Raw genomic sequence first — 24,666 nt, forward strand, 5'->3', positions numbered from 1 at the left:
CCATAATCATCATAGATAGCAACTTTGTTCTCATAGTCAATTGAAACCTCTTCCAAAATAGTGGATTCATCACTAAATAAAGTCACGACCTCTCCAAATCCACTTCCATCAATATTGTGGGATCATTACCTAGAGTTGACACTCTTCCAAACCCACATTTATCATTGTAATCATCATAAATAGGAGGCATGCTACCATTATAACAAATTTGCACATCAAAACTTGGGGGAATAAAAATATCATCTTCATCAAACATAGCATCCCCAAGCTTATGGCTTTGCATATCACTAGAATCATGGATATTCAAAGAATTTATACTAGCAACATTGCAATCATGCTCATCATTCAAAGATGCTTTGTCAAATATTTTATAGAATTCTTCTTCTATCAATTGAGCACAATTTTCCTTTCCATCATTTTCAGGGAAGACATTATAAAGATGAATAATATGATGCAACCTCAATTCCATTTTTTTGTAGTTTTCTTTTATGAACCAAACTAGTGATAAAACAAGAAACTAAAAGATTCAATTGCAAGATCTAAACATATACCTTCAAGCACTCACCTCCCCGGCAACGGCGCCAGAAAAGAGCTTGATGTCTCCTACGCAACTTTATTCTTGTAGACACGTGTTGGGCCTCCAAGCACAGAGTTTTGTAGGACAGTAGCAATTTTCCCTCAAGTGGATGACCTAAGGTTTATCAATCCGTGGGAGGCGTAGGATGAAGATAGTTTCTCTCAAGAAACCCTGCAATCAAATACAAGAAATCTCTTGTGTCCCCAACACACCCAATACAATGGCAAATTGTATAGGTGCACTAGTTCGGTGAAGAGATGGTGATAAAAGTGTAGTATAGATAGTAGATATGAGTTTTTGTAGTGCGAACAATAAAAAACAGCAAGGTAGTAGATAGTAAAACGGAGCACAAACAGTATTGCAATGCTTGAAAATGAGGCCTAGGGTGCATACTTTCACTAGTGCAATCTCTCAAAAATCCTAACATAGTTGGATCATATGATTATCCCTCAAAGTGCAATAAAGAATCACTAACGAGTTCCTATTAGCGGAGAACAAAAGATAGAAATTGTTTGTAGGGTACGAAACCAACTCAAGGCTATTATTTCTAATCAATCTATCCTAGAGTTCGTACTAAAATAGCAGCAAGCTATTCTTTATGATCGATCTAATCAAGAGTTTGTAATAAAATAACACCATATGATACATATCAACCAACTCTAATGTCACCTAGATACCCCAATGTCACCGCGAGTACCCATGAGTTAATTATATGATATGTGTCAAACAATTTCAGATTCATAATACTCAATCCACACAAAGAACTACAAAGAGACGCCAAAGTTTCTATCGGCGAAAAGATAATAAAAACGTGCATTAACCCCTATGCAGAGATTACCCCAAAGTCACCTGGGAATCCGCAAGTTGAGTGCCATAACATATATCAAGTGAATCAAAATAATACCCCATTGTCACCACGGGTATTCATATGCAAGACATATATCATGTGTTCTCAGATCTAAACATTCAATCCGACAAGACAAAACTTCAATGGGTAAAGACTCAATTCATCACAACAAGTGTAGAGAGGGGAGAAACATCATATGATCCATCTATGTTAATAAAGCCCATGATACGTATCGATCGTGACATCTCAAGATCGCGTGAGAGAGATATTAAACACATAGCTACTGGTACAAACCCTCAGCCCTGATGGTGGACTACTCCCTCCTCATCTTGGTGACCGCCGGGATGATGAAGATGGCCACCGGTGATGATCTCCCCCTCCGGCAAGGTGCCGGAACAGGGTCCCGATTGGTTTTCGGTGGCTATAGATGCTTGCGGTGGTGGAACTTCCTACTAGGGTCTCCCCGAGGGTTTTCGGAATATTTGGGAATTTATAGGGCGAAGAAGGCATACGGGAGGCCACCGAGGTGGGCACAACCCACCAGGGCGCGCCTGGGGGCCCAGGCACGCCCTGGTGGGTTGTGCCCCCTTGGGGCATATGCCCCAGGTACTGCTCTGGCCCATTGATTCTCTTCTGGTCCATAAAAATTCCACAAAAAGTTTCGCGGTGTTTGGAGAACTTTCATTTCTGCACAAAAAATAACACCACGGTAGTTCTATTGAAAACATCGTCAGTCCGGGTTAGTTCCATGCAAATCATACCAAAACCATATAAATTATTGTAAACATGGCATGAATACCCCATAAATTATAGATACGTTGGAGACGCATCACATACCCTCCAATACTACTCATAGATTCATCAAAATAAGTAAACAACACATAGAAAACAGAATCTGTCAAAAACAGAATAGTCTGTAGTAATCTAGAAACTTTCAATACTTCTGTAACTCCAAAAATTCTGAAAACATAGGAAAACGTCAACAATTTGTATAGCAATCTTGTGTAAAAAATCATATCAAAAGCATATTCCAGTGAATTTTCAAAACTCCTGGACTGAGAGCAAAAGTTTTTGTTTTTGCACAGAATCAAGTCAACTATCATCCACACTATCCCAAAGGATTTACTTGGCACTTTATTGAAACAAAAGCTATAAAACATGATTACTACAATAGCATAATCATGTGGACACAAAAAAAGTAGGCTTAAATATTGGGTTATCTCCCGACAAGCGCTTTTCTTTAATGCCTTTCTAGCTAGGCATGATGATTTCAATGATGCTCGTATAAAAGATAAGAATTGAAACATAAAGAGAGCAACATGAAGCATATGATAGCACATTTAAGTCTAAACCCCCTTCCTATGCATAGAGATTTTGTGATAAAACAATTTATGAGAACAAGAATCAACTAGCATAGGAAAGAAAAACAAGCATAACTTCACGATTTTCAACACATATAGAGGAAACTTGATATTATTGCAATTCCTACAAGAATATATTCCTCCCTCATAATAATTTTCAGTAGCATCATGAACAACAATATAACCATCACATAAAGCATTATTTTGATGATGCACAATCATAGAAATTGTATTACTCTCCACATAAGCAAATTTCTTCTCATGACTAGTAGTGGGAGCAAGCTCAACAAAATAACTATCATGTGAGGCATAATCCAAATGAAAATTAAAATAAAGATGACAAGTTTCATCAGTATCATTATTTTTTATAGAATACATGTCATCACAATAATCATCATAGATAGGAACTTTGTTCTCATAATCAATAGGAACCTCTTCCCAAAAAGTGGATTCCTCACTAAATAAAGTCGTGACCTCTCCAAATCTACTTTTATAATTATCACAATAAGATTCAACACCCTCCAAAATATTGGGATCATTACTTCCTAAAGTTTACACTCTTCCAAACCAACTTTCTTCAATATAATCATCATAAATAGGAGGCACACTTTCATCATAATAAATATTCTCATCAAAACTTGGGGGACTAAAAATATCATATTCATCAAACATAGCATCCCCAAGCTTGTGGCTTTGTATATCATTAGCATCATGGATATTTAAGGAATCCATACTAACAACATTGCAATCATGCTCATCATACAAGGATTTTATGCCAAACAATTTATTGCATTCTTCTTCTAACACTTTGGCACAATTATCGGAATCCTTATTTTCACAGAAGACATTAAAAAGATGAAGCATATGAGGTAACCTCAATTCCATTTTTTATAGCTTTATTTTATAAACTAAACTAGTGATAAAACAAGAAACTAAAAGATTCGATTGCAAGATCTAAAGATATACCTTCAAGCACTAGCCTCCCCGGCAACTGCGCCAGAAAAGAGCTTGATGTCTACTACGCAACCTTCTTCCTGTAGATGTTGTTGGGACTCCAAGTGCAGAGGTTTGTAGGACAGTAGCAAATTTCCCTCAAGTGGATGACCCAAGGTTTATCAATCCATGGGAGGCATAGGATGAAGATGGACTCTCTCAAACAACCCTGCAACCAAATAACAAAGAGTCTCTTGTGTCCTCAACACACCCAATACAATGGTAAATTGTATAGGTGCACTAGTTCAGCGAAGAGATGGTGATACAAGTGTAATATGGATAGTAGATACAGGTTTTTGTAATCTGAAATTATAAAAACAGCAAGGTGGCAAGTAACAAAAGTGAGCGAAAACGGTATTGCAATGCTAGGAAACAAGGCCTAGGGTTTGTACTTTCACTAGTGCAAGTTCTCTCAACAATGATAACATAATTAGATCATATAACAATCCCTCAACATGCAACAAAGAGTCACTCCAAAGTCACTAATAGTGGAGAACAAACAAAGAGATTATTGTAGGGTATGAAACCACCTCAAAGTTATTCTTTCCGGTCAATCCATTGGGATATTCCTATAAGTGTCACAAACAATCCTAGACTTCGTAATAAAATAACACCTTAAGACACACATCAACGAAAGACCTAATGTCACCTAGATACTCCAATGTCACCTCAAGTATCCGTGAGTTTGATTATACGATATGCATCACACAATCTCAGATTTATCCATTCAAACCAACACAAAGAACTCCATAGAGTGCCCCAAAGTTTCTACCAGAGAGTCAAGACAAAAACGTGTGCCAACCCCTATGCATAGATTCCCAAGGTCACGGAACCCGCAAGTTGATCACCAAAACATACATCAAGTGAATCAGTAGAATACCCCATTGTCACCAAGGGTATCCCACGCAAGACATACATCAAGTGTTCTCAAATCCTTAAAGACTCAATCTGATAAGATAACTTCAAAGGGAAAATTGAATCCATTACAAGAAGGTAGAGGGGGAGAAACATCATAAGATCCAACTATAATAGCAAAGCCCGCGATACATCAAGATCGTGCCACATCAAGAACACGAGAGAGCGAGAGAGATCAAACACATAGCTACTGGTACATACCCTCAGCCCCAAGGGTGAACTACTCCCTCCTCGTCACGGAGAGCACCGGGATGATGAAGATGGCCACTGGTGGTGGATACCCCCTCCGGCAGGGTGCCGGAACAGTGTCCCGATTGGTTTTTGGTGGCTTTGGAGGTTTGCAGCGGCGGAACTCCCAATCTTCATTCTGTTTTGGAAGTTTGGGGATATATAAGAGGTGTTGGTGTCGGGAACAAGTCAGGGGGTCCCCGAGGCAGCCACAAGGTAGGGGGCGCCCCCAGGGGGGTAGGGCATGCCCTCCACCCTCGTGGTGGCCTCGGGACTCTTCTAGTCCATCTCTGATGCTCCGTGGGCATCTTCTGGTCCAAAAATAAGCTCCGTAAATTTTTAGGTCAATTGGACTCCGTTTGGTATTCTTTTTCTGGAAACTCAAAAACAAGGGAAAAAATAGAAACTGACACTGGGCTCTAGGTTAATAGGTTAGTCCCAGAAATCATATAAAATAGCATATAAATGCATATAAAACATCCAAGATAGATAATATAATTGCATGGAACAATAAAAAAATTAATGATACGTTGGAGATGTATCATTCAGCTAACTAGAAAAAATTACATCACCTGAAAAGACTACATAACTCAATAGTTAATCCAGTGTTTATTCAACAGAAAAAATAGGCCGCCTGTGGAAGTAGACTCGTTATGGAATCTTTCCAACAATCTGACAAGTACTTCATGTATCTAACTCGGCCAAGTAAATTACACACTCATATCTTGGGCTTTAGGTACATTTAAGTTTAAAATCAAGGCAACAATAGCTAACCCAGTATTTAGTTTCTTTTATCAAATTGTGTAGAAGCATTCTATATAGGTTTATCTGCACCATGGCTGATATATTAAAGTGAGTAGCTTGAACTACATCACCTGTAAAGACTCCCTAACTTATAGACATATCCAAAACAAAATGCAGTACTCCTTCCCCATAGTATTTAATAAGTATATTGTATCATAAATGCTTTTTACTATTTTGGTTACAGATTTAATCAATTCGTTTGATGTACTTCTATTGTAAGGGGAGAAAGAACTATAGGCCAAAGGATCCTCATATCTGATGTTGGTATATTTAGCTTTAGAATTTTGGATTTAGATATCTTCGTGATCCCCCCCCCCTTTCTTTCAGTGCCCTCCTATTAGAGCTTATCTTCTTTGTTTGTGCAGATTTTATTTCTCTATGCCTACGAGGCGGTCACAAAAAATCCAAGAAGACTGACATGAGTAACCCCGGACCCGGAGGCTGTACCAATCACGTTTATAGCAGTACAAACTTGGAATATGTCCAGTATTTATTATCTTGGTAATTCACTACATATGAAGAAAGGACAACCATTCATGGGTATGTATGCCCTCATCTATTTCAACTCTCGCAGGGAAATTCTGGTAAACTGTCTTATGTCATCGAACATATTACTTTTTAGTCCAATATGAAGTACCAGTACAAATGGTACATTAAATTTTTGACGCTTATATATTCATTTTCTACATTCTCTGAAGTCTGAATGCTACTTGATGCATCGATTGGGTCAAAATGGTTCTAATGCATTTTCATCTTTAATTACTTCTTGCTTTAGTTTTAAAGCAGCCTTATAGTGCAGATCATTTTAGATGGATAGATAGCGACATGTCAATGATTACACTAAGAATAAACGGTAGACCTCATCTCTCCCTTCTTCCTTAAACTGTGTCTTGATTTTCTGAAGTGTTTGTAATTTTGACTTCCAGTTGTCCATAAAGGACGCTTAATAAATGGTCTAATGGCCTGATCTCGCCAAAAGGATCCCCTGGGTATTACCACCCGAAGGTACAATTTTGAGATAGTGACCCAAATGTGTTTATGAGGCATGCATTCGTATTATGAATTGGAAGAACATCAATCAGCAAGTATTTATGGCGGATGTCTCCTAGATGAGATAATTTTCCGCAAACCATGTCTGGTCTATTGCTCTAGGTAGAAACATCATGGAACCGTAGTGTTATTTTTTATGCCCTACATTATATCGCCGGTACACTTGGATTTGCATATTTGGAGTCCTGCTTCTACCAATTTGACTTATGATGTCCATGGTTTAGGACGAATGTTCGCAACTCATCTTCTATGCTAAGGTGTGTGTTGTGTTCCTCTTGGTTGTAGTTACTTCAACATTATTATACGATTTAAGGCACACATGATATATTGAACGTCATGAAGGATTTATTTACATTTGTTCAGTTTGTAATAATTTGTGCAAAGTTTCATCCAGTAATTGGAATGATTATTTCTTGACCGTTGTTCTCCGGAGCTCATTATTTTAGTTCTTTTCTCTTAGATTTTTGACTAATCTAGCTGCTCTGTGCTCCAGTTTCTTATTTGCAGGTGATGATCTTTCTACAACTTGCTGCCTGGGTTTACAGGTTGGTGATTCTTCTATCCTCTGTTGGAAAAGGCAGTTCCTAGGAGGCGCTTAGGCACGCCTAGGCGCTAGGCCAAACGCCTCGCCTAGGGCATAAATGGAGGTCTAGGCAGAGCAAGTAAGAAATTGCCTACCCAAGCAAGAAATCATGCCACATACTACACTGATATGTCAAATTGGTTATATTCCAATGGTGGTAGACGGTAATTAACTTATTTATATGCCCTAAACTAATATCAACACCCATATAACAATTATAAATACACTACGAGTAAAAACTATATTACCGCCTAGGCCGCGCCTAGGGCGCTTAGGCACCGCCTAGGCACTAGGCGAAGGTCAACCGCCTCGCTTACGCCTACCGCTTTTTCCAACCTTGCTTCTATCCCTTGATCTTATTCTATGCCATCTGTGCTTACATCTATGTTGGGTGCGACTATTCTTTTTCCAGCGAGCTAGCTGTTGTAGTCTCGTTTGTTTCTTTAGACGACAGAGATGACAGAAATGCCGCCATGAGACCAGGTCGTTACCTTTTTCCGTCTTTGTCCGCGTGTATCCATACAATTGTTTGTTCGTCGTTTGCCCATTTATATGTGTATATATGCTTCTTTCTAATGGTTGTTTGGATGCATATGCCCATATTGCCATTTTTTGTGAAGTGTGTAGTACAACCACTGGTTATTCCTTGTAATATCCAAATGGTATAAGAGATTTTGTTAGTGCACCATTAGCATATTCTTTGTTACCGGATCACTTCAGAGTTTAGACCAAATATTGCTGACAAAATATTACTTTGGTTTTTGTTCTAGAGCACTTTGCATAATGTCTGAACTAACAGGAGATTTGTTTTATGAAAGAGTTTAGATAGATGAAGAGGTGTTCTTCCATGAATACAATCTCTAAGTGTTGATTTTGCGCATCCCTATCTTAAAGTTTTAGATACTTGCATGTACCAGTATTAAATATGCATCCATTTTGAATGTGATGGAATAACACATCCTAATACAAACAAGAAATTGAAAAGTGAGCTTGGGCACCACCAGGTGGCGCCCCAACAACTAGTCAACAATCAAAGGTCAGCAGCATTCATTACACTATGTCAGTTACTTGTGTTGCTCAAATTTACTACCTGCCATTTTAGACTTTTGGCCGACTAAGATGTTCACCACTGAAAGTTTGCATCCTTGTGACGCCCCCGATTTAATCGTACACTAATCATGCACGCAAATGTGTACGATCAAGATCAGGGACTCACGGGAAGATATCACAACACAACTCTAAAACATAAATAAGTCATACAAGCATCATAATACAAGCCAGGGGCCTCGAGGGCTCGAGTACAAGTGCTCGATCATAGACGAGTCAGCGGAAGCAACAATATCTGAGTACAGACATAAGTTAAACAAGTTGCCATAAGATGGCTAGCACAAACTGGGATACAGATCGAAAGAGGCGCAGGCCTCCTGCCTGGGATCCTCCTAACTACTCTTGGTCGTCGACAGCGGTCTGCACGTAGCAGTAGGCACCTCGAGTGTAGTAGGAATCATCATCGACGGTGGCGTCTGGCTCCAGGGCTCCAGCATCTGGTTGCGACAACCAGGTAGAAGGAAAAGGGGAAAAGAGGGAGAAAAGCAACCGTGAGTACTCATCCAAAGTACTCGCAAGCAAGGAACTACACTACATATGCATGGGTATATGTGTAAGGAGGCCATATCGGTGGACTGAACTGCAGAATGCCAGAATAAGAGGGGGATAGCTAATCCTGTCGAAGACTACGCTTCTGGCAGCCTCCGTCTTGCAGCATGTAGAAGAGAGTAGATTGAAGTTCCCCAAGTAGCATCTCCAAGTAGCATCTCCAAGCAGCATCGCATAGCATAAACCTACCCGGCGATCCTCCCCTCGTCACCCTGTTAGAGAGCGATCACCGGGTTGTATCTGGCACTTGGAAGGGTGTGTTTTAATAAGTATCCGGTTCTAGTTGTCATAAGGTCAAGGTACAACTCCAAGTCGTCCTGTTATCGAAGATCACGGCTATTCGAATAGATAACTTCCCTGCAGGGGTGCACCACATAGCCCAACACGCTTGATCCCATTTGGCCGGACACACTTTCCTGGGTCATGCCCGGCCGCGGAAGATCAACACGTCGCAGCCCCACCTAGGCAAAACAGAGAGGCCAGCACGCCGGTCTAAACCTAAGCGCACAGGGGTCTGGGCCCATCGCCCATAGCACACCTGCACGTTGCGAGGGCGGCCGAAAGCAGACCTAGCCTAGTGGCGTTCCAGTCCAATTCGGCGCGCGCCGCTCCGTCGCTGACGTCTGAAGTGCTTCGGCTGATACCACGACGTCGGGATACCCATAACTACTCCCACGTAGATGGTTAGTGCGTATAGGCTCGTAGCCAGACTCAGATCAAATACCAAGATCTCGTTAAGCGTGTTAAGTATCCGCGAACGCCGAACAGGGCCAGGCCCACCTGTCTCCTAGGTGGTCTCAACCTGCCCTGTCGCTCCGCCACAAAGTAACAGTCGAGGGCCGTCGAGAACCCAGGCCCACCTCTACCGGGATGGAGCCACCTGTCCTTTCAGCCCCCCAACTCCGAACAGTATCACAGGTAATGTAACAGTGTAAAGTATATAGTATATGCCTGTGATCACCTCCCGAAGTGATCACAGCCCAGTAGTATAGCATGGCAGACAGATAAGAGTGTAGGGCCACTGATGGGACACTAGCATCCTATACTAAGCATTTAGGATTGCGGGTAAGGTATCAATGACTGTAGCAGCAATGACAGGCTATGCATCAGAATAGGATTAACGGAAAGCAGTAACATGCTACACTACTCTAATGCAAGCAGTATAGAGAAGAGTAGGCGATATCTGGTGATCAAGGGGGGGCTTGCCTGGTTGCTCTGGCAAGAGAGAGGGGTCGTCAACTCCGTAGTCGAACTAGTCAGCAGCAGCGTCGGTCTCGTAGTCTACCGAATAGAAGAGGGGGAAGAAACAATAAATACAGTGCAAACATAAGCAAGACGACGCAAGACATGACAAGAGCGGTGCTAGGTGTGTCCTGACGCAGTATGAGGTGATGCTGGCGAAGGGGGAAATCATCCGGGAAAGTATTCCAGGTGTTCCGTGTTTTCGGGCAGAGGAGCCGGAGGGGAAAAGTTGCGTGTTTGGTATGTTAGAGGTGCGTGGTGGACGAACGGGCTGCGTATCCGGGTTCGTCTCGTCGTTCTGAGCAACTTTCATGTAGAAAGTATTTTAATCCGAGTTACGGATTAAAAGATATTATTTTCTAAAGATTTTATTAATTTCTGGAATTTAATTAATTATTTAAATAAATTCGAAATTAGATTTATGACATTAGCATGATGTCATGCTGGCGTCAGCAGTCAACAGGGTTGACTGGTCAACCTGACCAGTGGGCCCCACTAGTCAGTGACAAATTTTACTTTAACAATTTAATTAAATTAATCAGAATTAATTAGTGGGTGGGCCCCACTGTCATACTAATTAATTAGATAATTAACAGTAGTTAATTAGGCTAATTAATCATTAGGTTAATTAATCTTAATCGTTTATTTTAATCAGAATTAATTAAGTTAATTAATTAATTAATTATTTTTATTACTTATTATCATATTTTATTTTATATTTTTCTTTTAATTCTTTAATTCCCTTTTTTTTAACTAAAACGTTCTGGGGCGCGGGCCCCCACATGCCAATGGCCCGGGGGCCATAGCGGGCAAACGGGTTACGGCCACGGGCGTACGGGCGCGGGCACGAGCGCCCAACGGGGCGAGCCCGGGCGCTGGCCTCGGGCGTGACCAGCAGCGCTGGCGCCGGTGGCCACGAAGCCGACCAGGGGAGGCGGCGGACCTGGCAGGTCGCCAGGTCGGCGAGGGCGAGGCCAGCTCGGGGTGCGGCGTGGCCGAGGCGAGGCAAGGCAGGGCGACGGCCCAGGTGGAGGGCGACGCCGTCAGGGGCAAGACGAGGCCGGCGCGGGCGGAGGCACGCCGGTCAGGGCGAGTGCGCGTGAGACGGAGAGAGAGGGAGGGCCGGGGGTCGAGGGCGCGCCTGGGGCGATGGCCGGTGCGTCGGCCGCGGTGAGCGCGTCGTGGGGGGGAAAGAGGAGAGGAAGCGGGGCTCACGGCGGGTCGTGGGGACTAGGCAGCGGGCGTGAGGAGGGCGACGGGGACGAGGCGTCGACGGAGAGGACGACGGGGTCGCAGCGGAAGCAGGCCGGCGGGGAGGCGGACGGCGACGAGGTCGGAGAGGGGCAGCCCGGCGAGGAGGAGGGGCCGACGAGGTCGCCGTGCGGCGAGGGCGAGGCGGCGACGTCGGGGGCCGGCGCGGCGGCGACGGCGGGGGCCCCTTCCAGTCCAGGAAAGGGGAGGAGGGTGAGGCCGACGGCGAGCGACGGGCGGGGCGGCACCGGTGATGCGTCGGGGAGGCGGCGATGGGTTCGGGCCCGATCCCGATTGGATCGGGAGGGGGGGAGGGAGTGGGGCGAGAGGAGAGGTGGGGATCGGCGGGGTGTGGTGGAGCGTGGGGCGCCGATGGGATCGGGGGTTGCCCCGATCTAGATCGGGGAAGGACGAGGGAGGAGTGGGACGAGGGGGAGGGAGTGGGTGGCGGCTAGGGTTGGCCTGGGGGGGGTGGGGGGTTATGAGGGGAGAGGTGGGCCGGCCGGGGTGGGCTGGCCGACTGGGCCGGCCGGTTGGCTAGCTGGGTCGGTTGGCCCGGGGGTTTGGGGGGTTTCCTTTTCTTTTCTTTTTTTTGTTAGTTTGTTTTTTCTATTTTATTTCTTTTCTTCTTTTCTGTTTTATTAAATTTCGGTGTTTATGAAAAACCCAAGTTGCACCTAAAATATTTTTAATACTTATGCCACTACCGCAATTAACTTGGCACCTAATATAAAACCATTTGTATTTGTTTATTATTTTATAATCATTTAACTAATTGTTTTGCTACTATTATATTCATTTTGAGTATTTACATATTTTATACAAGTGTGGTTTCTCCACCATAATTACCTACGCATTATTTGGCACCACCAGAACATTTTAGTTTTATTATTTGAAAACTTTTGTTGTTTGCCTATATTTTAAATTTGAATTTGAATCGTTTTGAACTAACACGAGTTTACCAACAGTAAACGAGGTGACGTGGCATCATTAGCAGAGGTTCACTGTAGCTTAAATACCCGGGCGTCACAATTCTCCTCCACTACAAGAAATCTCGTCCCGAGATTTAGGAGCAGGAGTAAGGGGGAATGGATTTGGTTACGAAATTTTAACGAATCTCCTCATTGTGGCTTGCTCTTCTTGAAGAGATAGATCCACTACGTTGATGTCTTAATTTCTCTGTTGCAGGTCATCATGATGAAGTCGACGTCCTTTCTTCGGGATCTCCATCGTAATTACGAAAAGGGTAAGGGGTAGCTTCAAAAGGTCAGACCTCTACAAGGTTGCAACCTGGTAGCTAACATCGGGGAAGGTGGCGAAAAGTAACTCTCGAACTAAAACTTAAGAAAATATTGAGAGCAAGTAAGGAGGTACCATGAGAAGTTTCAAGCGGGTAGGCAATCGTTCGTTGCCTAAAACAGAGTGTGAAGGGGGTTCAGAGCAACGGGAATAAGCATTGCGTAGGATACCAGAATTGATCACTAGGAAGGTGCCTCATGAGTTACATACGACGCCAAGAGCGCGGAACAACTTTGGAAACAGGGAAGCACAGGAGAGTTAGGTTTCGATCCTGTGGAACTGTGGGTTATGGGCCCACCATGTGGTTGAAAGTAGGAAGGGGGCCGTCATCTTGCACGGTCACGATAGTAAGGTATGTCAGAGGGTAGCTTGCCATTTATGTTGGCAACAATGTCGGTACCAAGGGCGAGGGACAAAGAGAACCATTTTCCTGCTCGTTGAAACGAGGCGGGCCAAGAGGCAAAGTTCTCGTCCGTCGGCGGTTACCAAAATGTCATCAACAATAGAAACAGGGTCTTACTGACAGAATTGTACAACGAGGTGTTTACATAAGCAGGAGAATATTACTGCTCAGATCATATAGTTCACAAGAAAGGTTAAACCAACAATGGAAGGAAAATATGATCATCAGATTAAACAGAACAGTGAAAAGGAAATTATGTTTAACCACATATTTCAAGGGTATATCCTTCCCAAGGACAAGCAGAGCAAGATATCCATGACAGGATATAAAGTAGAAAACCATTTAGGTAAGGGGGGAGGAATCTCATGATATTACTCATACAACGGTGTTAGGATAATTGATAATTAAAATATAGCATCGTGCTTCAAACGTGCCTGCTGAAAATCGAAGTACCATTGACATGCTTCGAGATAGCAGTGACATGGTCTTCAGGTGAAGATCAGACTTTGGAAACACGAAGGATCCATCAAGAATAACTTGTAGAATAAGTCTTACAATCTCCTCATGGATGAATGGATAACCTTGCTGAAAAGGAATCTATAATGATAGGTCCTCCAGCCGGGGGGGGGGGTGCTAGGCATGACATCATGTTACCGGGTCATCAAAGGATCAACATCATAACTCTTGGAAAGTTGTCCCAACCATCATATCTGACCGAGATTCAGATCCGATTGGTGTCAGGATACCTCAGACTTAGGATACCTGAGAAGAAAAGGTGCAACGCAAATTGACGAGATGACATTGTAAGATTCTCGGGGAAATGAACTATGAAGTGATGTCCGTTAACAAGAGTCCATCATTAACCCAAGGAGAGGACAAGGAGGTGTCTGGTGAACTCAACGGCAATTCACCGAGATTCCCCAAAAGATGGATTTCCACCATTAAGTGAACAAGGAGATAACATTTGTCAGATCAAACGATATAAGGAAGTATGCTCGAGGAAAACATACACAATTAAACATTGGTTGAAAGGTGCGCCCGAAATATGGGTTGGGTTGCACGACCAATGTCAGAATGGTGATTCAATTAGCGAAGGACTTAGAATGAACTATCGCCCATTCACTTCAAAGCAATAGGGTTGTTAGAAGTTTTGAATTCACACGTCATAGCTCCATTGTTGGTATTCCGGTTGAAAACAATACGGGGACCAAGGAATGAACGAAGATGGCAAGAAGTATTATGATATCAAGAATTATTAAGAGGTGGTGAAATTCTCACCACATTCTTGACAAAAAGAGATGGTAATACTTCCGAGGTAAGGAAGATCAACTGTTGGGTAGCAGTGATCTCAAGGTTTACACAAAACACGAACAAGTTGTGTTGAACGGAAGGCAATAAAGTGGTCGATGAGAATAGGAATCATCGAGGGCAAGGATGGTATTTCTCATCATGAATTCAACTGATATCCTGGATGAGCTCAGAATGTTGATGATCACGACACCTTTATCGCGAGAGTTCATGAAGATGTAATCGATCGGCGACGACATCAAGTCAAAGTAATGATGAAGTGAAAGGTTATTGGAACCAAGGGTACGACACAACTCGAAACCAAGCTTGTTGTTCAAGGCGAAATGGTATGACGATGAGGATCGACGTAAGGTTAGCTCATCGTCGAAAATTGTGCTCCGAGAAGAAGGACCGGGTAGCACAGTTAAAATCATCACGACAATGATATAGCCAAACAGGCTAGGAATGGCGTGATCGGGTACAAACTCGTACTTATAGAAGCTTACTGAAGAGTTGTTGAACCGTAGAGCAGACTCGGTTTAGTTATCGGTGTCTTTGAGTGTTCAATAACTCCGAGCCCATGAAAAATTGTAATCGGTGAGTATGTAGTACTTGATGAAGAACTCATAAGAAATTATGCAGTTCCAAGATAATCTCGAGATACCAGGTGGTAATACTCGACGACAGATCAAACTAGAAGTTGAACTGGGGTATTGCTCTATAGAAGACAAGTGCTTAAACTTGCACAGGACATGATATTTAAAGGAGAACATGGTCATAACCATGATTGCAAAAAGGCCAGATCTCAGATATAAGATGAACTTATACCAAGGGAATAATTGATTTTAAAAGAAGCTTCGATGAGAAGATGTACATCGTGTCCATGGGCATGAACGCAAAGTTCAAGGTCGACTCCCACTTCTCCAATGCACAACCTTTCATTCACTTCTCGCGCTCAATGAAGTTGTAGTTTTGAAATTTTATCTGGCAAAATACCATAAGAGTACGACTCGTGAAAACTTTCGAGTTCACACATATTAAGGAAGGCATAGGTTCAACCCATCGGGGCATCTTAGAATCCTATACCAGAATCTTTTAGAAGTAATTAACTCAAGCTCGAAGGCAGAGCATGGTTGAGAAAGCAGACGATACAATTTACCAAAGGCATTATGTATCCGAGAAAAAGGCTCACAAGTTTATTGAATATGAAGGGCATTGTCAGATAAAATCCAACAAAGGAGCTGGTGGTCCACAGGGGATCTGAGGTGAGCACCGGTACTCAACCAGAGGAAGAAGAATGCACGGGCATCATATTATAGAACATCGGAATGATTCGATGCTTAGATAATAAAGGAATTTCGATTTCCAAAACAAAGGATCGGAAGCAGTCGCTCTGATCAAGGATGGATAAGTTGGATATACCAGAGGCACAATTGACGACAAATAGTTTGGTCGAGAACCAGCTCATGTTCAAAAATGATGTCTGAGCCGGAAGGATAATTTAGAAGGGTTGATAGATGATTGTGTGCATTCGCACACGTGCTGAATCAATAGGATCAAAATGACGATGCCTAAGGATACTAACGAATATTGCCAGACATATGGAAAGCATCCATAATGCAAGCAGACAAGTATTGCAGAGCAATAAGCTATTAAGGATTTTTGGAGGATCAAACAGTATTTCGAAGACCATTGTGAAACACATGAACAACTGGGGGATGAGCGGATACTCGATAGTGCGAGAATTATCCATAGGGGTATTCAGGTGACAAGGAACAGCAAGGCGATAAGCTCAAAGGATTATCGAGACAACGACGAGTGTTTCGAGGTATCTGGTAATAACAAGACCAACTGGGGATGAATGTAAGAATAACAACTGCAAGTAGTTATCCATAAGGGTTGACGGTGGAAGGGGAATTGTAAATGCGATGAACATAAGTTCTCGGGTTAACAACGGAGAGTATCTTCAGGGTCTTCACGTGCCGCAGACGATCATCATTAATAAGGGGCTCTCCGGGTGAAAATGATAACGAGATCCTAAAGTTAGATTTAGCAAAAATCATTTAACCCGAATAGAAGAGAAATAAGAGTCCCAGAGTATAGGTCGAGGAATAAAAGATCCTAATACCACCCAATGGCGACGTGGGCCCGTAAGGCACACAGCCAAGTTAGTAAAAGTTTTGCAATGGCTAGACTCGACTTCGGCCAAGGAGTTGGAAAGGGGGATTCCTACAGGCAGTCGGCTCTGATACCAACTTGTGACGCCCCCGATTTAATCGTACACTAATCATGCACGCAAATGTGTACGATCAAGATCAGGGACTCACGGGAAGATATCACAACACAACTCTAAAACATAAATAAGTCATACAAGCATCATAATACAAGCCAGGGGCCTCGAGGGCTCGAATACAAGTGCTCGATCATAGACGAGTCAGCGGAAGCAACAATATCTGAGTACAGACATAAGTTAAACAAGTTGCCATAAGATGGCTAGCACAAACTGGGATACAGATCGAAAGAGGCGCAGGCCTCCTGCCTGGGATCCTCCTAACTACTCCTGGTCGTCGTCAGCGGGCTGCACGTAGTAGTAGGCACCTCCGGTGTAGTAGGATCGTCATCGACGGTGGCGTCTGGCTCCAGGGCTCCAGCATCTGGTTGCGACAACCAGGTAGAAGGAAAGGGGAAAAGAGGGAGAAAAGCAACCGTGAGTACTCATCCAAAGTACTCGCAAGCAAGGAACTACACTACATATGCATGGGTATATGTGTAAGGAGGCCATATCGGTGGACTGAACTGCAGAATGCCAGAATAAGAGGGGGATAGCTAATCCTGTCGAAGACTACGCTTCTGGCAGCCTCCGTCTTGCAGCATGTAGAAGAGAGTAGATTGAAGTTCCCCAAGTAGCATCTCCAAGTAGCATCTCCAAGCAGCATCGCATAGCATAAACCTACCCGGCAATCCTCCCTCGTCACCCTGTTAGAGAGCGATCACCGGGTTGTATCTGGCACTTGGAAGGGTGTGTTTTAATAAGTATCCGGTTCTAGTTGTCATAAGGTCAAGGTACAACTCCAAGTCGTCCTGTTACCGAAGATCACGGCTATTCGAATAGATTAACTTCCCTGCAGGGGTGCACCACATAGCCCAACACGCTTGATCCCATTTGGCCGGACACACTTTCCTGGGTCATGCCCGGCCGCGGAAGATCAACACGTCGCAGCCCCACCTAGGCAAAACAGAGAGGCCAGCACGCCGGTCTAAACCTAAGCGCACAGGGGTCTGGGCCCATCGCCCATAGCACACCTGCACGTTGCGAGGGCGGCCGAAAGCAGACCTAGCCTAGTGGCGTTCCAGTCCAATTCGGCGCGCGCCGCTCCGTCGCTGACGTCTGAAGTGCTTCGGCTGATACCACGACGTCGGGATACCCATAACTACTCCCACGTAGATGGTTAGTGCGTATAGGCTCGTAGCCAGACTCAGATCAAATACCAAGATCTCGTTAAGCGTGTTAAGTATCCGCGAACGCCGAACAGGGCCAGGCCCACCTGTCTCCTAGGTGGTCTCAACCTGCCCTGTCGCTCCGCCACAAAGTAACAGTCGAGGGCCGTCGAGAACCCAGGCCCACCTCTACCGGGATGGAGCCACCTGTCCTTTCAGCCCCCCAACTCCGAACAGTATCACAGGTAATGTAACAGTGTAAAGTATATAGTATATGCCCGTGATCACCTCCCGAAGTGATCACAGCCCAGTAGTATAGCATGGCAGACAGACAAGAGTGTAGGGCCACTGATGGAACACTAGCATCCTATACTAACCATTTAGGATTGCGGGTAAGGTATCAATGACTGTAGCAGCAATGACAGGCTATGCATCAGAATAGGATTAACGGAAAGCAGTAACATGCTACACTACTCTAATGCAAGTAGTATAGAGAAGAGTAGGCAATATCTGGTGATCAAGGGGGGGGCTTGCCTGGTTGCTCTGGCAAGAGAGAGGGGTCGTCAACTCCGTAGTCGAACTAGTCAGCAGCAGCGTCGGTCTCGTAGTCTACCGAATAGAAGAGGGGGAAGAAACAATAAATACAGTGCAAACATAAGCAAGACGACGCAAGACATGACAAGAGCGGTGCTAGGTGTGTCCTAACGCAGTATGAGGTGATGCTGGCGAAGGGGGAAATCATCCGGGAAAGTATTCCCGGTGTTCCGTGTTTTCGGGCAGAGGAGCCGGAGGGGGAAAGTTGCGAGTTCGATAGGTTAGGGGTGTGTGGCGGACGAACGGACTGCGTATCCGGATTCGTCTCGTCGTTCTGAGCAACTTTCATGTTGAAAATATTTTAATCCGAGTTACGGATTAAAAGATATGATTTTCTAAAGATTTTATTAATTTCTGGAATTTAATTAATTATTTAAATAAATTCGAAATTAGATTTATGACATCAGCATGATGTCATGCTGGCGTCAGCAGTCAACAGGGTTGACTGGTCAACCTGACCAGTGGGCCCCACTGGTCAGTGACAAATTTTAATTTAACAATTTAATTAAATTAATCAAAATTAATTAGTGGGTGGGCCCCACTGTCATACTAATTAATTAGATAATTAACAGTAGTTAATTAGGTTAATTAATCATTAGGTTAATTAATCTTAATCGTTTATTTTAATCAGAATTAATTAAGTTAATTAATTAATTAATTATTTTTATTACTTATTATCATATTTTATTTTATATTTTTCTTTTAATTCTTTAATTCCCTTTTTTTTAACTAAAACGTTCTGGGGCGCGGGCCCCCACATGCCAATGGCCCGGGGGCCATAGCGGGCAAACGGGTTACGGCCACGGGCGTACGGGCGCGGGCACGAGCGCCCAACGGGGCGAGCCCGGGCGCTGGCCTCGGGCGTGACCAGCAGCGCTGGCGCCGGTGGCCACGAAGCCGACCAGGGGAGGCGGCGGACCTGGCAGGTCGCCAGGTCGGCGAGGGCGAGGCCAGCTCGGGGTGAGGCGTGGCCGAGGCGAGGCAAGGCAGGGCGACGGCCCAGGCGGAGGGCGACGCGTCCGGGGCAAGACGAGGCCGGCGCGGGCGGAGGCACGCCGGTCAGGGCGAGTGCGCGCGAGACGGAGAGAGAGGGAGGGCCGGGGGTCGAGGGCGCGCCTGGGGCGATGGCCGGTGCGTCGGCCGCGGTGAGCGCGTCGTGGGGGGAAAGAGGAGAGGAAGCGGGGCTCACGGCGGGTCGTGGGGACTAGGCAGCGGGCGTGAGGAGGGCGACGGGGACGAGGCGTCGACGGAGAGGACGACGGGGTCGCAGCGGAAGCAGGCCGGCGGGGAGGCGGACGGCGACGAGGTCGGAGAGGGGCAGCCCGGCGAGGAGGAGGGGCCGACGAGGTCGCCGTGCGGCGAGGGCGAGGCGGCGACGTCGGGGGCCGGCGCGGCGGCGACGGCGGGGGCCCCTTCCAGTCCAGGAAAGGGGAGGAGGGTGAGGCCGACGGCGAGCGACGGGCGGGGCGGCGCCGGTGATGCGTCGGGGAGGCGGCGATGGGTTCGGGCCCGATCCCGATTGGATCGGGGGGGGGGGAAGGGAGTGGGGCGAGAGGAGAGGTGGGGATCGGCGGGGTGTGGTGGAGCGTGGGGCGCCGATGGGATCGGGGGTTGCCCCGATCTAGATCGGGGAAGGACGAGGGAGGAGTGGGACGAGGGGGAGGGAGTGGGTGGCGGCTAGGGTTGGCCTGGGGGGTGGGGGGTTATGCGGGGAGAGGTGGGCCGGCCGGGGTGGGCTGGCCGACCGGGCCGGCCGGTTGGCTAGCTGGGTCGGTTGGCCCGGGGGTTTGGGGGGTTTCCTTTTCTTTCTTTTTTTGTTAGTTTGTTTTTTCTATTTTATTTCTTTTCTTCTTTTCTGTTTTATTAAATTTCGGTGTTTATGAAAAACCCAAGTTGCACCTAAAATATTTTTAATACTTATGCCACTACCGCAATTAACTTGGCACCTAATATAAAACCATTTGTATTTGTTTATTATTTTATAATCATTTAACTAATTGTTTTGCTACTATTATATTCATTTTGAGTATTTACATATTTTATACAAGTGTGGTTTCTCCACCATAATTACCTACGCCTTATTTGGCACCACCAGAACATTTTAGTTTTATTATTTGAAAACTTTTGTTGTTTGCCTATATTTTAAATTTGAATTTGAATCGTTTTGAACTAACACGAGTTTACCAACAGTAAACAAGGTGACGTGGCATCATTAGCAGAGGTTCACTGTAGCTTAAATACCCGGGCGTCACAATCCTCCAGGAGATAGGATATTGATATGGTAAGACAATAAATAAGTAATATATGGAGTCGAACCTAACCTATCGACGTAATCACTTGCGTTTCCACTTCTACATGCCAGGATACCAATTCAAAGACGTGACTGTGATTGCTATCCAACTGCCTATAAATAAATCGAACACAATGCTGAGATAGAGCCACACAAGTACTCGAATCCTCGGCAGCAACAAAAATCCTTTCTGTCTTGGTCTCGGCTCCAGAAGCACGGGGAAATGGCTTCTTCTGCACCGCCGGCGCCGGCCGAGAGACCGCACGCCGTGTGCCTGCCGGCGGCCGCGCAGGGGCACATCATCCCGATGCTCGACGTTGCCAAGATGCTCCACGCCCGCGGCTTCCACGTCACCTTCGGGGCTGTTTGGTTCTAGACCTAGCATTGCCATACTTTACCACACATTTTTGTCAAGCTTGTCTAAGGTTAGTTCATCAAAATGAAAGCCACAAGTTGGCAAGCCTAAGGAAACCTTGTCACATTTTTTGTGTGTATGTCATGTGGGGTTCAAGTGTGGCTTGCCTAAGGTGTGGCTTGAACCAAACACTCAACTAAATTAGTCAAACTTGCCTAACTTTTTTTTTTTGAAACGGAGGCAAAAGTTTTGCCTCATCGATTAATTAAGAAGAAGAGAATTGCCCAGTTAATTAAAGAAAAACCGGGCGAAAACCAATACAAACGGAGGACGGACTAACTACTCACATGGCAAGAAAAACCCCACAACCGCATAGGCGGCCCCCGCCGGACTCTTTAATTACACAACATCCACAAACCTCGACATTGCTACTACGCCATGTGACCCCCGACAAGAACACCTCGATATAAGACATCAAACACCTTCCAACCCACAACGACGACCCAATCCAAGAGGATGGGCCGAGAGAATGAATATCATCCATCAAGTAGCCAGAGACGCCTTGCTTATGGCACCACTCTTGCCTTTTCCCACCTTCTTGTGTTTGCCTCTTATTGGTGTCCCCGTCAGAAGGCAAGCAATCGACCTGCCCAAACCAGGTCTAGCAACCTCCACACTGGCGAGCAAGTCACAAAGTTCTTTCGCGAAGAGAGCATTTGGATTTGGAGTAGGTGCAACCACATTTGGCTCAGTGGTCATGTCACTCACAGGCATCACATGCTCGATGGTCGCAGACGAGGGAATGGCAGAGACTGCAACGTCCAAATCACCACACCCATTGGCATCAGGTATCTGGCTAGACTCCAGGGGTGATGATGGCGGTAAAGCCACAATCGAGATCTCGGGGGGGTCTACCTTCCGTTGTTCGACGGACAGAGGCAGAACTGGGCCCTCACACAACTCCCGCAACTCAGGCATGATCTCCAGCACCGGAGTCACAACCACATCATTGTCCAGTCCCTCAGAGGCTGACGATGAAGAACATGCTCTAGCACGAGGGGAGAAACGACCATGAAGCTCGGCACCCATCCCGACCTCGAAGGTGTCAACAGGCACAACCAAAGGACGCAATACATGAGCTGTCTGCAACACAGGCGGCACCATGGAGAGATCGCCAAGTGCAGCCTCAACATGGTCCATGAAGCTCTCCATCCGCAACATCCAACCTTGCATGGAGTCAATGACATCACGAAGAGGCTGGACCGTTTCCTGAAGCTGGAGGGATGTCATACCAAGGAGCTCAGAGCGCAACAGCTTGGCCTGCCGCTCCAAGGCAGGCCGCACAGGGAAATCCGTCGAGGCCATAGAGCCAGCAGGAGCAGCAACAATTGATGCCCAAGAATCACGACAAAACGCCTTCGAGAGCGGCGAGGCTTCTTTCTGGACCTTGCGAGGAGCTAGAGCTTGTTGGTGCCCGGGGAGGCGTGGCAACGTTGATACGGTTGGGCTTCCCAAAAAGCCGAGGGGACGCCAGGGATTGCGGCACTCACGTGCTCGATGACCATTCTCAAGGCACCGAGAACACCAAACAGCCCATGATGCACCGAGAACACCAAACTTGCCTAACTTAGGTGTGGCAACATTTGGCAAAGTTAGTCACAAACCAAACAGCCCCTCGTCAACACCGAGTACAACCACACCCGCCTCGTTCGCTCCCGCGGCCCCGCCGCGGTGGCCGGCGTCCCAGACTTCCGCTTCGCCACCATCCCGGACGGCCTGCCGCCCTCTGACAACGACGTCACGCAGGAAATCGCGTCGCTGTGCAAGTCCACCACAGAGACCTGTCACGGGCCATTCCGCCGCCTCCTCGTGGACCTCAACGACCCCGCCACTGGCCACCCGCCTGTGACCTGCGTCGTCATGGAGTTCTCCATGGAGGCGGCCAGGGAGCTCGGCCTCCCCTACGTCCAACTGTGGACGGCCAGCGCCATCAGCTTCCTCGGCTACCATCACTACCGCCTCCTCTTCGCCCGCGGCCTCGCGCCGATCAAAGACGTCAACCTGCTGACGGACGAGTACCTTGACATGCCGGTGGAGGACGTGCCAGGCCTGAGGAATATGAGGTTCAAGGATTTCCCGAGCTTCATACGCAGCCCGGCCCCGGGCGACTACATGCTGCATTTCGCGCTCGGTATAGCGGAGGCACGGACGGCGCGGCTGCCGTGATCGTCAACACCTTTGGCGACCTCGAGGGGGAGGCAGTGGCGGACATGGAGGCGCTCGGCCTGCCCAACTTCTACACCATCGTCCCGCTCTCGCTGCTGGCACCGCTCAAGGGTCCGAGTTCCACCATCAGCATGAGCCTCTGGAAGCCGGAGGAGGAGTGCCTCCCGTGGCTCGATGCCAAGGACACCGGCTCCGTCGTGTACGTCAACTTCGGCAGCATCACCGTCATGACCAACGAGCAGCTGGTGGAGTTCGCGTGGAGGCTGGCCAAGAGTGGCAGGCACTTCCTCTGGGTCATCCGCCCGGACCTCGTCAAGGGCGACACCGCTGTGCTGCCGCCGGAGTTCTCGGACGAGACGGCGGGGCGCGGGCTGGTGGTCTCCTGGTGTCCGCAGCAGGAGGTGCTGCGCCACCCGGCCGTGGGCGCGTTCCTGACGTACAACGGCTGGAACTCGACGCTGGAGAGCATGTGCGGCAGCGTGCCCGTCATCAGCTGGCCGTTCTTGGCGGACCAGCAGACCAACTGCCGGTACCAGTGCACCGAATGGGGCGTTGGCATGGAGATCGACGGCAGCGTCCGGCGCGACGCCATCGCGGACCTCATCACGGAGGTCATGGAGGGGGAGAAGGGGAAGGCGAAGAAGAAGAAGGCGCATGAGTGGAGGGAGAAAGCGGTCAAGGCGACCAAGCCCGGCGGCTCTTCTCGCCGCAACTTCGATGAGTTGATCCGTGGCGTGCTAGCTCCGTCTTTCCACGACGATCCTGCTAGCTAGCAGTAGCACTGCCCTGCTCCATCCATGATGTATTTTATTCACTATCAGCTGAGAAATTCGAAAACCAAATGTGGGCGACTATGTGCAAGCCGATTTTTGTTCTGCCGTTGGATTGTGATTGAACGGTCCAACAGAACTTCAGACTCTTCAGTACAACCAAAATCGACTGCTTTCACAAGTTCTGTTTTCAATAGATTTATTCTTTGATTGGATCAAAACATAGTTGGGCTGTGAGAGATGGTGCTTGTTCCTGCTAACTGCTAAATGGCATTGTCTAAAGACCAATGCATCCCAGATCTTCCATAGGAACAGCGATGTCATGGAGGGTTGCAGGGACATCGATCTTCAAAATGAGATTGAAAGTTGCGGCGGTGGAAATAGTTTTTCGTGGTGCTCCTGGATGTTTTCGGGGTATGTAGATATATATAGGCGAAGGAAGTCGGTCAAGGGAGCCACGATGGGCCCACGAGGCAGGGGGCGCGCCCACCTTACTG

The 24,666-nt window shown here is 46.5% G+C and overlaps 1 pseudogene; it reads left to right on the forward strand.

Annotated features, from left to right (window-relative positions):
- Positions 1 to 21,041: 21,041 nt before the first annotated feature.
- Positions 21,042 to 24,172, forward strand: LOC123090271 (7-deoxyloganetin glucosyltransferase-like; annotated as a pseudogene).
- The last annotated feature ends 494 nt before the right edge of the window (positions 24,173 to 24,666 follow it).

Source organism: Triticum aestivum, chromosome 4B (genome assembly GCF_018294505.1).
Source record: "Triticum aestivum cultivar Chinese Spring chromosome 4B, IWGSC CS RefSeq v2.1, whole genome shotgun sequence".
NCBI classification, from domain to species: Eukaryota; Viridiplantae; Streptophyta; class Magnoliopsida; order Poales; family Poaceae; genus Triticum; species Triticum aestivum.